The sequence below is a fragment of the Mauremys mutica genome, chromosome 1 (genome assembly GCF_020497125.1).
Source record: "Mauremys mutica isolate MM-2020 ecotype Southern chromosome 1, ASM2049712v1, whole genome shotgun sequence".
NCBI lineage: Eukaryota > Metazoa > Chordata > Testudines > Geoemydidae > Mauremys > Mauremys mutica.
In genome coordinates, this window is record NC_059072.1 from 163,630,030 (window position 1) to 163,642,908 (window position 12,879).

The window sequence follows — 12,879 nt, forward strand, 5'->3', positions numbered from 1 at the left end:
TGTCCAGAGCGGTCAGTGGTGCACTGTGGGATACCACCTGGAGGCCAATACCGTCGATCTGCGGCCACACTAACCCTAATCCGATATGGTAATACCGATACTAGCGCTACTCCTCTCGTTAGGGAGGAGTATAGAAACCGGTTTAAAGAGCCCTTTATATCGATATAAAGGGCCTCTTAGTGTGGACGGGTGTGGCGTTAAATCAGTTTAACGCTCCTAAAACCGGTTTAAACGCGTAGTGTAGACCAGGCCTTAGTACACACCTCATCACCAGCATCTCCTAGAGCAGTGGTTCTCAAACTAGGGCTGCTGCTTGTTCAGGGAAAGCCCCTGGCAGGCCGGGTTACTTTGTTTACCTGCCGCATCCTCAGGTTCGGCCAATTGTGGCTCCCACTGGCTGTGGTTTGCCATTCCAGGCCAATGAGGGCTGAGGGAAGCAGCGTGGGCCGAGGAACATGCTGGCCGCCCTTCCTGCTACTGCTAGGGCTTTAAGAAAAACACCAAAGGTGAAATCCTGGCTTCACTAGGTTTTGCTATTGATTTTAATGGTGCCAGGATTTCACTCCAGATACTGAGAGTTGGTAATACTGTGAGACACCCTCCCCCAACTCCCACAGCAAATCATCCAGCAAAACCAAGTGTGGCAAGTCACCTCCTTTACCTGGCCAGGCTCAGCATTTCCCCCTCAGACCGCAGGTGCCTGGACCAAGTCACTTCTACTCCACAGCAGGGGTGGCAGGTTTGTATAATTTTTGGTGGTGCCCAGAACGGGTCCAAGTCCTGCTCCCCCCACCTGCCTAAGGCTCTGGGAGGAAGTTTGTGTGCTGGGTGCAGGCTCTGGGCTGGGGCAGGGGTCCAGGAGGGGGTGTGGGCTCTGGGAGGGAGTTTGGGTATGGGAGAGGGTGAGGGGTGCAGGCTCTGGGAGGGAGTTGGGGTGCAGGAAAGGGTCAGGGGGTCAGTACTTACCTCAGGCAGTTCCCAAAAATGACCCCCACGCCCCTCTGGCAGCAGACCCTAGGCAGGGAGCCCGGGGGTCTCCAAGCGCTGCTGTCCACAGGCACCGCCTCCACAGCTCCCATTGGCCACAGTTCCAATGGCAGAGTCAGCGCTTTGGACAGGGCAGTGCACGGAGACTCAACCCCCCAGCATGTGCCAGTCGCTTCCAGGAGTCGCATGCTGCGTTGAGTGAGGGTGGGCAGGAAGCCACCTTAGCCCCATTGTGCTGCTGCTGCTGGTGATGGTGCCATGTGGGGCCGGGAGATGCTTTGGGGGAGGTGTGCAGGGGCAGCCAGGGGAGAGACCAGGCCCTGAACATTGGTGGAGCCGGGCCCCCTTGCTCTGAATATTTCTGGAGCATGGGCACCATGGGCCCATACAACTCACTGCCTCTGCTCCAGAGAGTTTTTATTACTCCCCACTCAGGTAATATTTTTCAACATTTACAAGATGGGCCTCAGGGTAGGTCCAAGTAGGACTCTTCAGCCAAACACAAAGAAGCAAATTCATTATACTAGAAGGGAATATAATGTACCACTCCCTACCCCCTCTCCAGGGTGCTGCCTTGTTATGCTGGCCTCTGGATGCCTATCCTTCCTCAAACAGTCAGTCAGTCCCGTTGCTTCCTCTATAGGGAGGAGCGCAGCCTTCCACCCAGGAGACATAGCTTCTCTCACCTCCTTCCCCCCCAGGTAGTCCTTAATTGGACTCAGGTGTCCCTAGCTGACCTGAGGTAACCTCTTTTCAGCTCACGGGGAAAGGGGCCCTTAGAATTCTAGGGCTAATCTATGGGCCTTCCACCATCGTTTGACACTTTGACCTCACTCCTGTCCCTGTTATCTCATTAGTTGTCCCCTGGAATCATTTGGCTTCCAGGTCCTGTAGATCCTCCCCTTAGGCTGGGGGGAGGGTCCTTTAGCAGTCTGCCTGCCCACTTCCTGGATCCCAATAGGACTACTCTCTGGCAGCTCTCCAGTTGGACTTTGTCACACAGGAAAAATCGAATTGACATCACTGATATTTCTAAGGTAACAAAAATACCTTTTATAAAACTCCGACAAGCTGGGCATGCTTGCTTCATACATTAAGAAAGCAAAAGAGAACATGAAGCCAGGATATTATTTCCTCTTTGCAAGTCACCTTCAATAGCAAGGTCTGACAAGTCAGTAAATAACACTAAGTACATCCATTATATAGTTAAAATACCTCCTTGGTTTACTGATCAGGGGGCTGTAGACTCCAGGCAGTGTCTTGAGTATGCTGATGTCCTGTTCCCAAGACAAATGACCCAGACCTCCTTCCACCCACCTCCAACATTGTCTCACCTTCCATCTGCCGGTTGTCTCCTGCTACACTTCTCAACACTGCCCAGCTTCCCTCTTTTCCAGATGGAACCTTAACACGCCAGGCCCCTCAGGGGAGCCCAAATAACCCTGCCCCCAAGCCCTCATGACACACTGGGTCAGATTCAATCCTGCACTATGGCTAGAGACCTGGGGGAGCCTGCTTACTTTTCTTCTATTCTACTGCTGCTGCTGAGGGACAAGGCACTGCCCTAACTTATGCTTGACACTGCCATACTGAGAAATCACTGAAGCACTAGTCTGCTCTGGCAACACCCACACATTTCCCTCCTTTTGCCCACCCTACCCCAGAATAATTCCTGCACTGGAACTAGGGTGACCAAATGTCCCCATTTTATAGGGACAGTCCCGATATTTGGGGCTTTTTCTTCTAGAGGCGCCTATTACCCGCCACCCCCGTCCCAATTTTTCACACTTGCTGTCTGGTCACCCTAACTGGAGCACCCACAGAAAGCCAGCTTTGCACTGGAAGGTTCATTATGGAGAGCTTTTGGGGTCAATTTGTGACAGCTATGCTGACTGCAACATGGGTGAATTCCCCTTTCTGTTTCTAAGTTTCAGCCCCAAGGATACTCTCAGAATCAGGCCTGATTCAAAATTGGGTGGCCAAAGGTCAGAGTAACTGCACTAATGCTGACCCCCTAAGTGTAGACAAAGATACGCAGGGATTTGCACAGATTGAGCTAATAAGTTTAGCCCCGGCTGGCAATCAGTGCAAACCCTGGCTTGCCCTTTTCTACACTTAGGCCATGTCTACGCTGAGAAAGTGCTTCATGGTAGAAAATGTGCTAACATGTTTTTAACTAAATGTGATGTAAAATATGACTTAGCATCTTTTGTAGACAGGAGCAAGGTGTATTTAACAATGTCTCATTTCACACATTTTCCAACACAACTGTCCTTTCCTGTCCTGAAGGCAACATTGTGTTAGTTTCTAACAAGATGCATTTTCTGAGTGTAGTAATGCTGTGAGAGTCACCAGTGGCACAGCTACACCAGTTGCAGTATTGGAGCTATCCCTGACTGTAGACAAGGTCTAACATCATCTCAGAGATGACTACTCCTTTCCCCGGCTGCCATGGTGTGTGAGGTCAGCCCCAGTTCCATTTCCCCAAACAACCTAGCTCAGGGCTCCCTGCAGGTTGGCCCTGACTTCTGGCATTTAACACAGCACAAACCTGAAATCTCATGTCAGTAGAAAGTCACCCTGCAGTTCAAACGCACAATGGGCTCCTACTGCTGCTGATTATTAATTTGTTGATTGACAAAAAGAATTGCCAGGAATGTAGAGGAGAGAGGGAATACAGGGAGCACTTTATTTTAAAAGGGTTTAAAAAAAAAAAAGAGAGATCTCAGCAACTTCCAGTAGGAATTCTTCACAAAAGAGGCTCTGTGCACACTGGCTCTTTAATGCCAACATTTAGTCTCATTATTGCAGATGCTTAAACAGTCATGTCTTAGGCTGCCTTTGTTTTATAGCAAAACTGATCACTAAAGATAACAAAATAGAACAGGATCAACAATTATGCACAGGAAATTACAGAATCAAGCAGTTAATAGAATTACAGACATAATATAAAATGATTGAAGGAAAAGAAAATGCTCAATAATGTAGAACAAGTATATTATATTACACATGAAATGCTAAAAGAACATTATTAAGGTTGCAAAGTCAAGTACTCAAAAGTTAGGAAATGCCAGAATAAAGGTTGCTTGTGCAATCTTAGTTTGTCCCCTTGAGCATATACTTTATGATACAGACTTTAATTGCATGATCACGTATTGTTTTTTCAAACAACACTCCTGCCTCATTCTGTGCACAGGATCAGGGCCGGTGCAAGGATATTTTGTGCCCTAGGCGAAACTGCCACCTTGTGCTCCTCGCTCCCCTCCCCCTGGAGCATCGCTTATTATAAACTTTCAAAAATGAATACTGCATAATGTGGCATTGTTCATTAGAATTAAAACACGTTCGGCTTGAAATTTTATTAATTTCATTATTTAGTCTACATATTTAATGAAAATAAATGGCCTTGGGTCTCCTGCACTCGGCTAGAATCCCTCCTGGTTCCCCCCCACACCCATGGACCTGGAAAGGGCTGTTTTGGGGATCAGAGCACAGAGCTGGGAGTCGGGATCTGGCTTCTATTTTCCACCCTGGCACCAACTCACTGCATGACCTCAGGCAAGTTACTTCCCTGTTCTGGGCTTCAGCTCCCCACAGCGCTAAGGTGTGAAATGGTTCCTTGCTCCTGGGCTGGAAATGCAATGCAGGCGGGAGGGGGTGTCTGAAGGCCTGTCTTCCCTACAGATGTGAGGTGAGGACAGAGTTCCAGCCTCCGTCATGACCATCCTGGTTGCTTTGCTCTGCCCCATGCCAATCACTGCTGAAGCCCCTTACTCAGAGAGCTCTGGCCAGGGCAGAAGGGTCAGTGTCATTCTGGGCCTGATTTTCAGAGATGCTGAGCACCTGCAGTTCCCCCGATGTCTGTGGGAACTCCAGGGTTCTCAGTACTTCTGAAACTCAGGGCAGTTTATTTCAAATGTTGGGCCAGGACTGAGCCTGCAAAGGCAGGTCCATAAACACCCCTCAATCCACAGCAGATCTCCCATCAATAACAGTGCAAGCAATCAGGAGAATGATAGGGGGCAGCTGGCCCTAATGTGATCACTAAACTTCTACCTAGTAAAGTTACTGGTGCATCTGCTGTCATTCAGTGGGAGAACAAAAATCTCTTGGGTGCTGCAGCCTGCCCAGGGTTCAGCTGCACTTAACCTGAGTTGCTCGCACACTTGCAGTGGTTGTGCACCACGCAACTGGTCACCCATGTTGCATGAAAATCTGGCTCTGACGGAGTCGTAATTAAACTTAACAGTTACTGCTGCATTTTCTAGAGCTGTTGTCCCAGGCTGGCTGAAGACTCAGGCAGACAGAACTGTGTCGGCTAGATGCCCATTACCTTTGGAAGATTTTCCCTGTAGCCATAAGGGCTTCAGACAGCCGTGGTTCTTCACTGAAAACTTGCAGTGTGCTGCCCCTGAATCCCAGATTAATACCTCATGTGGGCAGGTGCAGAGCTTGGGGCTTGAAGGCCTCTGGTCTAATGGTCTGAACCAGCACAGAACTAGGAGCCTCGATCTCCTGTGTTCAAAGCAGGACTCCGACAATGACTCCCCAAGTGGCCTTGGGCAAGTCACGTCCCTGTTCGCTGCCTCAGTTTCCCCCCAAATGGGGCTCTATTCACCTGCTCCACAAGGCTGCAGGGATTGATGGGGATGAAGCCTTGGAAGGTGGTACGTGCTGAGGATGGTTACACTTTTGCAACTCTTTAACCCTGTATCCTCTGGCAGGGCCATGATCCACCCCCGCAGGTGGACCGGTGGCCACGGTCTCCTCTTCCTTTTCCCCACCCCTGTCCCTGCTCCCGCCACTGCATTGCTGTCAGTAGGGCCAGTTGCAGGCGGGCTGATGTCTCCCGCTCCGATCTGTAGCCGGCAGCCCTTGGGCAGCAGCCGCTGCTGTGGCAGGGGGTCTGGGACTGCCAGAGCCAGAGGGAGTGGGCTAGGGAGCGATGCGGCAGCCCGGGGGCTCAGGGAGGAGGCAGCTGCGGGCTGACAGGGGGGGTGCAGGCGGGCAGTGATGTGGGGTGCAGTGGAGGGAGGCAGTGGGGCCTGCGGTTGCAGAAGACGCTTGCAGAGGTAGGTGCTAACACAGCTGCGAGCAGCCCGTCCCCCCACCGGGAGCAATAGTGTAAAATAAAATTGGGGGGCACCGCTTTTTGGTGTCCCCAAATCTTGGTGCCCTAGGTGGCCACCTAGTTCGCCTAGTGGTTACATCAGCCCTGCACAGGACTGGGTAGCTATTCAATATTATTTCTTATCCTCATCATTCAGTGTATGGCTCCAGGCCTTATTTACTGCACACCATCCAAACCCTGTTCTGAATACATCATTATTAATTACCTTGTGGGCGTTTCAGCACAGTGTCTTAGTTTTATCTTCACAACCTCCCTGTGAGGTGAGGTGGTATTATTATCTCCATTTTACACATGTGGAACTGAGAGAGAGATTAAGGCCAAAACTGTCAAAAGTATCAAATAATTTTGGGTGCCCAATTTGAAATACTTAGCATCTTATTTTTCAGAGTACTTAACATTATATAACACCTTATTGGCATGTCTGCAATGTGACAAAAAACCCTGGCTGGCCCGGGTCAGCTGACTCAGACTTGCAGGGTTGTGGGGCTCTAAAATTGTTGTGTAGACGCTCAGGCTGGCATGAGGACTCTGAGACCCCACAAAGTGGAAGGGACTCAGAGCCTGAACATTGGCCCGAGCCCAGATGACTACAATGCAAGTTTTAGCCTCGTAGCCCAAGCCGTGCAAGCCCGAGTCAGCTGACTTTATCTCTGAGACTCAGTGCTATGGGTTTTTTATCACAATGTAGACATACCCTGTATGTCCAGAGCACAGCTCCCACAGCCTTCAGCTATGTTGGTGAAGAGCCTAGCAGTACTGCAGCTCAGACACCAGAGTCTCATGTCATGTTAGGTACCCAGAAAATGAGGAATGCACAGTGGCCACCTGTGAAAAGTTTGGTTAACATGACTTTCCCAGTATCATACCTGGAATGATTACACACAAATTGGGGGTGAATGTCTTTACTTAAAGGCTCAAAAATTAGAAGGCAGATCAGGGCCGCCCAGAGGAGGGGGCAAGAGGGGCAATTTGCCCCAGGCCCCGAGCCCCACGGGGGCCCCCACCAGAGTTTTTCGGGGCCCCTGGAGCGGGGTCCCTCACTCGCTCCGGGGGGGCCCGGCAAACTCTTGTGCGGGGCCGGGCGCAGGACCTTCTGCCGCTCCCGGTCTTCGCCGGCGGGTCGGAAGGACTCCCCGCTGGCGAATTACCGCCGAAGACCGAGCGGGACCCGCCGCCGAAGTTCAGCTCGGTCTTCGGCGGTAATTCGGCGGCGGGGGGCCCTTCCGTTCCGGGACCCGCCGCCGAAGTGCCTCGAAGACCCGTGGCGGGGGCCCCCCTCCGCCGAATTACCGCCGAAGACCGGGCTGCGCTTCGGCGGCGGGTCCCGCTTCGGCGGTAATTCGGCAGCGGGGGGGCCCTGCCGCGGGTCTTCGGGGCACTTCGGCGGCGGGTCCCGGAACGGAAGGGCCCCCCCGCCGCCGAAGACCCCGGGCCCCCGGAATCCTCTGGGCGGCCCTGAGGCAGATGTAAAACAATGTGACTTGAATGTTGAAAAACCAAGGAGTGCGAAATCAGGAACTACAGATTTAAGGTTGAAAGCTCAATTTTTAACTCTGCCCCCTTGTGCTCATGCTTTAAAATAAGGCCTCTCATACCACTTGAAACGATCTTATTACATAATGCAATTTATAATTCCCTGCAAAGGGGAATTTCTTAAAGACCCTTAAGCCGTGAGTTACAGCATCACATATGTACTTAGTGCTCAGTAATGGGAGAAATCTTCCTAGCTTCCATGTCTGACACTCTGGTGTGCCCCTGCATCTCACAGCTATGCCTCTCCAAAGGAGGGGAATAATCCGGATAGTTGGCCAGATCAGGGGAAGCTGTATTCTTTCCTTTCAGAGCAGTTGGACAAAGGTCCCCAGGGGAGATTTGAGCCTGGAAGCACTTGAGATCACACACTTACTTCCACCTTGAAAGGTGGAAGTGGTTTGGATTTGCCTCCCTGCCTCTCTTCCCCTTTGCGCCTCTTCAACTCAGTGCATCAAGCCAAGGCACCCTTAGAGACAAAGAGCTAGCTGCTGCCCCCCTCCTGTGACCGGGACATCACAGGGCAAGGTGCTTTGCAGTGCACAGTAGAGCCATGCCCCAGCCACTTGTTCAGAGTTACTGGGCACTGCTGTCTCGTCTCCATAAAGGGGGAACGCCCAGGTACCCCCTGAATGTCGACCTGTTGGTACTGATTGGACAGCTGCTAAAAGGTGAAACCTGCTGTCAAAAGTCCCCACTGGTTACCCTAGGAAATGGGAAGGGGTTAACCCACAGACATCAGCCCCTGCCCCACTCTTCTGATCTGGAATAATTTTGATGTTAGATTTGAGAGAGTCAGGCTTGTGGGGGAGTTCAACGATTCTTATAGCCACTGGTTCCAGTAAGAATGTTGTTTTTCCAGCTCCCATTGAGTTCACTCTCGCCGCTGGGATTTTCATGGCATTGTTCTGTCAAATGCTCCTGTGGGCTTGTACTGGTACTTTCCATGGGCCCATCCCTCCGCTCCCACTCCCACTCCCATCTCCACCCCCACCTCCTGGGTCTTCGCCTGAAGGCTTTGTGAGGGCAGAATATAGCTTTTGTCAGGTGGAAGATACTCTCCTTTCATTCCCTGCTTATGCGGGGAGGGGAAAGGGGGGAATAAGGCAAATCATCCCAACTGGCAGGTGAAAATGCAGCACAGTGGCAGACTCAGTCAAGTCCCAGTCACACACCTGCAGCAAACTCCATAGTCCAAACTCTAGGCCCATGAATCAATCAATCCCCTGCTCCTTCTGCTTGAATCCCTTCCAGTCAAACTCCCTGAGGCACTTAAAGCTCCTGTTCTCCCTTTGAAATGGATCAGATGGAATACAGATGTTATCTTTATAAGCCTTTTTTATATAATCTCCAAACCATCTTTCCCAATCTGCTCCTCAGTACCCCACAGGCAAACTATCAGTAAGGCTCCACCTTTATATGTTAAATGCCCCTCCTCAGCAAGAAAAGATGCCAGATCCACCCCATTGTCTCTTACAAGTCCAGGCCTCAGGTAGCACAACCTCATCACTCCTGGGATCGCTTTCCTTGCCTCCCAGTGTATTGGAAAATAATTCCAGAATCCACATTTCCAGCACCAGAAACATGTCAGAGTCCATGGGGCTCCAGCTTTATGTTCTTTAGCACTCAACAGTGGGGTCAAATCTTCACAGCCTCACTTATCTAGGGGTTTTCCTTGGGTTATCCCCCTGTTCACTTCCCCACTCTCCTCCCTCACCCACACAAACTTGCTCTCCACACAGTATTTATCTGTTCTGAGGGGCTCATCTGAATTCCTGTCTCTTTCCTCCTTCCCACATTGCCTCTTGACTCTCCTCTTTATCAATTTTCTGTCTCTCCTTCATGTGGCCCTATGGCTAGGAGATGGTGCACCCAGCTGCTGTGCTGAAGTCTCTGGTCCCTTCTGGGACGGGAGGCCAAGCTTCATCTCTCACTGCTGGCCTCACAGGGCTGGTAGGGCGACATCACAACGCAGAGCTGAGATGCTGTCTTTGCTGTCTCCTTCCATTGTCATTGACCTGGGCAGGAGTTTTACTCCCTTGTGCTTGGATGTAGATTGACTGACTTTTCACAAATTCTTTCTTCATTCTTTGTTGGCTTGGATGATGGAGCAGAAAATCTCTCTGAGCTTTGATCTCTCTACTTTCATGTCAGTGGCATGGTCATTTATATCTGGGTTCGTTGTGTGCCTTGCATGTCCCACTTTCTTCTTCCGGTTTGTGACTCCAGATTCTGTAGTGTGTTCGACTTTCTTTTATTTTCTGTTGGACCCCTTGCAGTGAGGGATCTTGCCAGTAGGAAGGTTCTAGTTAGGGACTAGTAGCGATCTGGCTTGTTTTAGCAGCAAAGAGTCCTGTGGCACCTCATAGACTAGTAGATGTATTGGAGCATGAGCTTTCGTGGGTGAATACCCACTTCATCGGATGCATGTAGTGGAAATTTCCAGAGGCAGGTATAAATATGCAAGCAAGAATCAGGCTGGAGATTCTTGCTTGCATATATATATATATATATACCTGCCTCTGGAAATTTTCACTACATGCATCCGACGAAGTGGGTATTCACCCACGAAAGCTCATGCTCCAATATGTCTACTAGTCTATGAGGTGCCACAGGACTCTTTGCTGCTCTTACAGATCCAGACTGACATAGCTACCCCTCTGATACTTGGCTTGTTTTAATTTATGATCCTCCGACCCCACTCCTCAGTGGTTAGTTTATTGTCTTTTTAAGTCTGTTCATAGTTTTGAATATTGTTTAGTTCTGAGGGAGGGCGTTTGCTCTGTAATTCTGGAGATCAGTGGTGTTAAGATTTGGGGGTGCTGCAGCATCTTAGTATTTCATCTTAGCAGACATCCTTTCTATCACAGTGGCCGTCATTCAGGCATGGGACCCAACCCTCTTTCCTTTTTGGGATTTCAGTGTGTAGCACTGATGGGATTGATGAGGCCTCCATTCAAGCCTGTGGTTACTCACTCCATCTACCACCGTTCAGTGAAGTCAGCCTTCCTGGTGACCATCACATGGCCAGGACAACAGGTTAAATTCAAGGCAGGTCCTTCCTACACTGTCTTTCAGAAGGACAAGGTGTTAGTAGAACAACAGACTTTTAATCTCAGGGTCCATGGTTCAAATCTCTGTTCAGGCAGTATGTTTTTAAAAGGGGACTTGATTGCTGTCTAAGTACATGGGGAACAAATATTTGATAGTCTAGCACAGTGGCTCTCAACCTTTCCAGACTACTGTGCCCCTTTAGGGAGTCTGATTTGTCTTGCATACTACCAAGTTTCACTTCACTTAAACTACTTGCTTACAAAATCAGACAAAAATACAAAAGTGTCACAGCACGTTATTACTGAAAAATTGCTCACTTTCTCATTTTTACCATATAATTATAAAATAAATCAATTGGACTATAAATACTGTACTTACATTTCAGTGTCTAGTATATAGAGCAGTATAAAGTCATGGTCTGTATGAAATTGTAGTTTGTACTGACTTCGCTAGAGCTTTTTACGTAGCCTATTGTAAAACTAGGCAAATATCTAGATGAGTTGATGTACTCCTTAGAAGACCTCTATATACCCCTATGGGCATGCGTACCACAGTTGAGAACCATTGGTCTAGCAGAGAGAGGTATACCGTGACCAATGGCAGGGAGTTCAAGCTAGACAAATTCAGATTGGAAATAAGGTTTGCTTTTTTTAAAAATGAAGATAATTAACCATCTGAACAATTGAACAAGAGTCATGGTGGATTCTCCATCACTGACCATTTTTAAATCAGGATTGGATTGGATTTCTAGAAGATCTACTCTAGGCATTATTTTGTACTGTGTTATGCAGGTCATCAGACTAGGTGATCACAATGGTCCCTTTTGGCCTTGGAATCTATGGCTCTATGGTCTTAGCATCCTTCCCATCCCGATATCTGTCCCCACCCCACAGTACTTCTCTGTTTCTCATACCATATGCTGATAACTTTTCCCCATTGCACTCTCCATTTTCTGACCTCTGTTCCTGACTTCCCTGTTCCTTTTAATTTTATGCAGCAAGACACTAATGCTGCCAGTGCATCAGTGCTTTGTCACCTGAGCTAGGGTCACAGACAAGATAGGGACCATGAGCTGCAAGCACATTTGATCTCAGGTCTCGAGTCTGCTTTATTCCTGACTGGTTTTCCTGGCCTCTCAGCACAATTAGAGAAAAATCTAAGTATTCCCATTCCCAGCACTAGAAATATCCCAGAATCCCTGGAGCTTCTGGCATCACATTCCTGGCACTCAGCAATGAGACAAATCTTCATAGCTGTGCTGATTTAGGGCACTCCCCAGTCTTGTTCCCGTGTTCGTGAGCACACATCTTGTCCTTCACAGATGCTCCTATGCCAGTAGCACAGCATGGAAAAGGGCACTTGTTAGTTCTCAGGGACTCACCTGGGTTCCTTCCTTTCCATTTCTCCCCACATTGCCTCTTAGATGTCGTTAAATTTTCTCTTTTCTGTCTCCCCCTCACTTTCCCCTGAGTGTCCGTATGGCCCAGAAACTGTTCTCCCTCTGGGCTGAACTCTGCTGAAAGGTCAGGAGTCAGCTCTCACTCAGGTCCTGTGATGACCTCACCACTGACTCCACAGTGCTGGGCTTGTGATGATAAGATGACATCACAATGCAGAGCTGTGATGCTCTTTTGGCCATCCATTTCCTTCTTGCCTGCCATGAGGGGTGTAGGGGACTGTCACCAGTCTTCAAGTAACTGTCTGGTATGGGCTTCAATTAAGTCCAACAAGGCTTATAACCAAATGCAGTCAAGGAACTCTGGTCTTCTCGGAGTCTGTGAGGGATGCTCCAAAAGCCAATAGGTATTTCATGTTTTTTTAAAAAGTTTAAAAAAATAGAAACATTTCTGCCTGTGGAACCATATTGGCCCACACTATATTGGGTCATTAACAGAGCTGGGAATCTTTAGCTCCACAGCACAGTCCTTTACCATTTGAGCTACCAGAGTAACTGGTAGCAGTAGAAGGCTGTTATCTTCTAGGCAGACCTGCCCTAAACAGAGATGGGACATGCACTTTGCCAGTGGGTTTCACAGCAATTTGCTGAATAGGAATAATGGGTTCAGTTCCAGGTTCTGCAGGGTACTGTGCTCTAGTGGCTACAAGCCCTCTGCCCTAGGCCCCAGGGCAGTCTGTCCCTTTGTCCTCCTACGCCTGCCTCCAGCCCTTGCTCCTGT

The 12,879-nt window shown here is 49.3% G+C and overlaps 1 protein-coding gene across 1 annotated transcript in view; it reads right to left on the bottom strand.

The window, feature by feature from the left end:
- Positions 1-12,214, bottom strand: part of ATP1B1 (ATPase Na+/K+ transporting subunit beta 1) — a 130,979-nt gene extending 118,765 nt beyond the window's left edge. The window contains exon 1 of the mRNA XM_045001708.1: positions 12,084-12,214. The gene's annotated coding sequence lies outside the window, so the exon portion shown is untranslated. The remainder of the gene's footprint in view (positions 1-12,083) is intronic.
- Between the last annotated feature and the right edge of the window lie 665 nt (positions 12,215-12,879).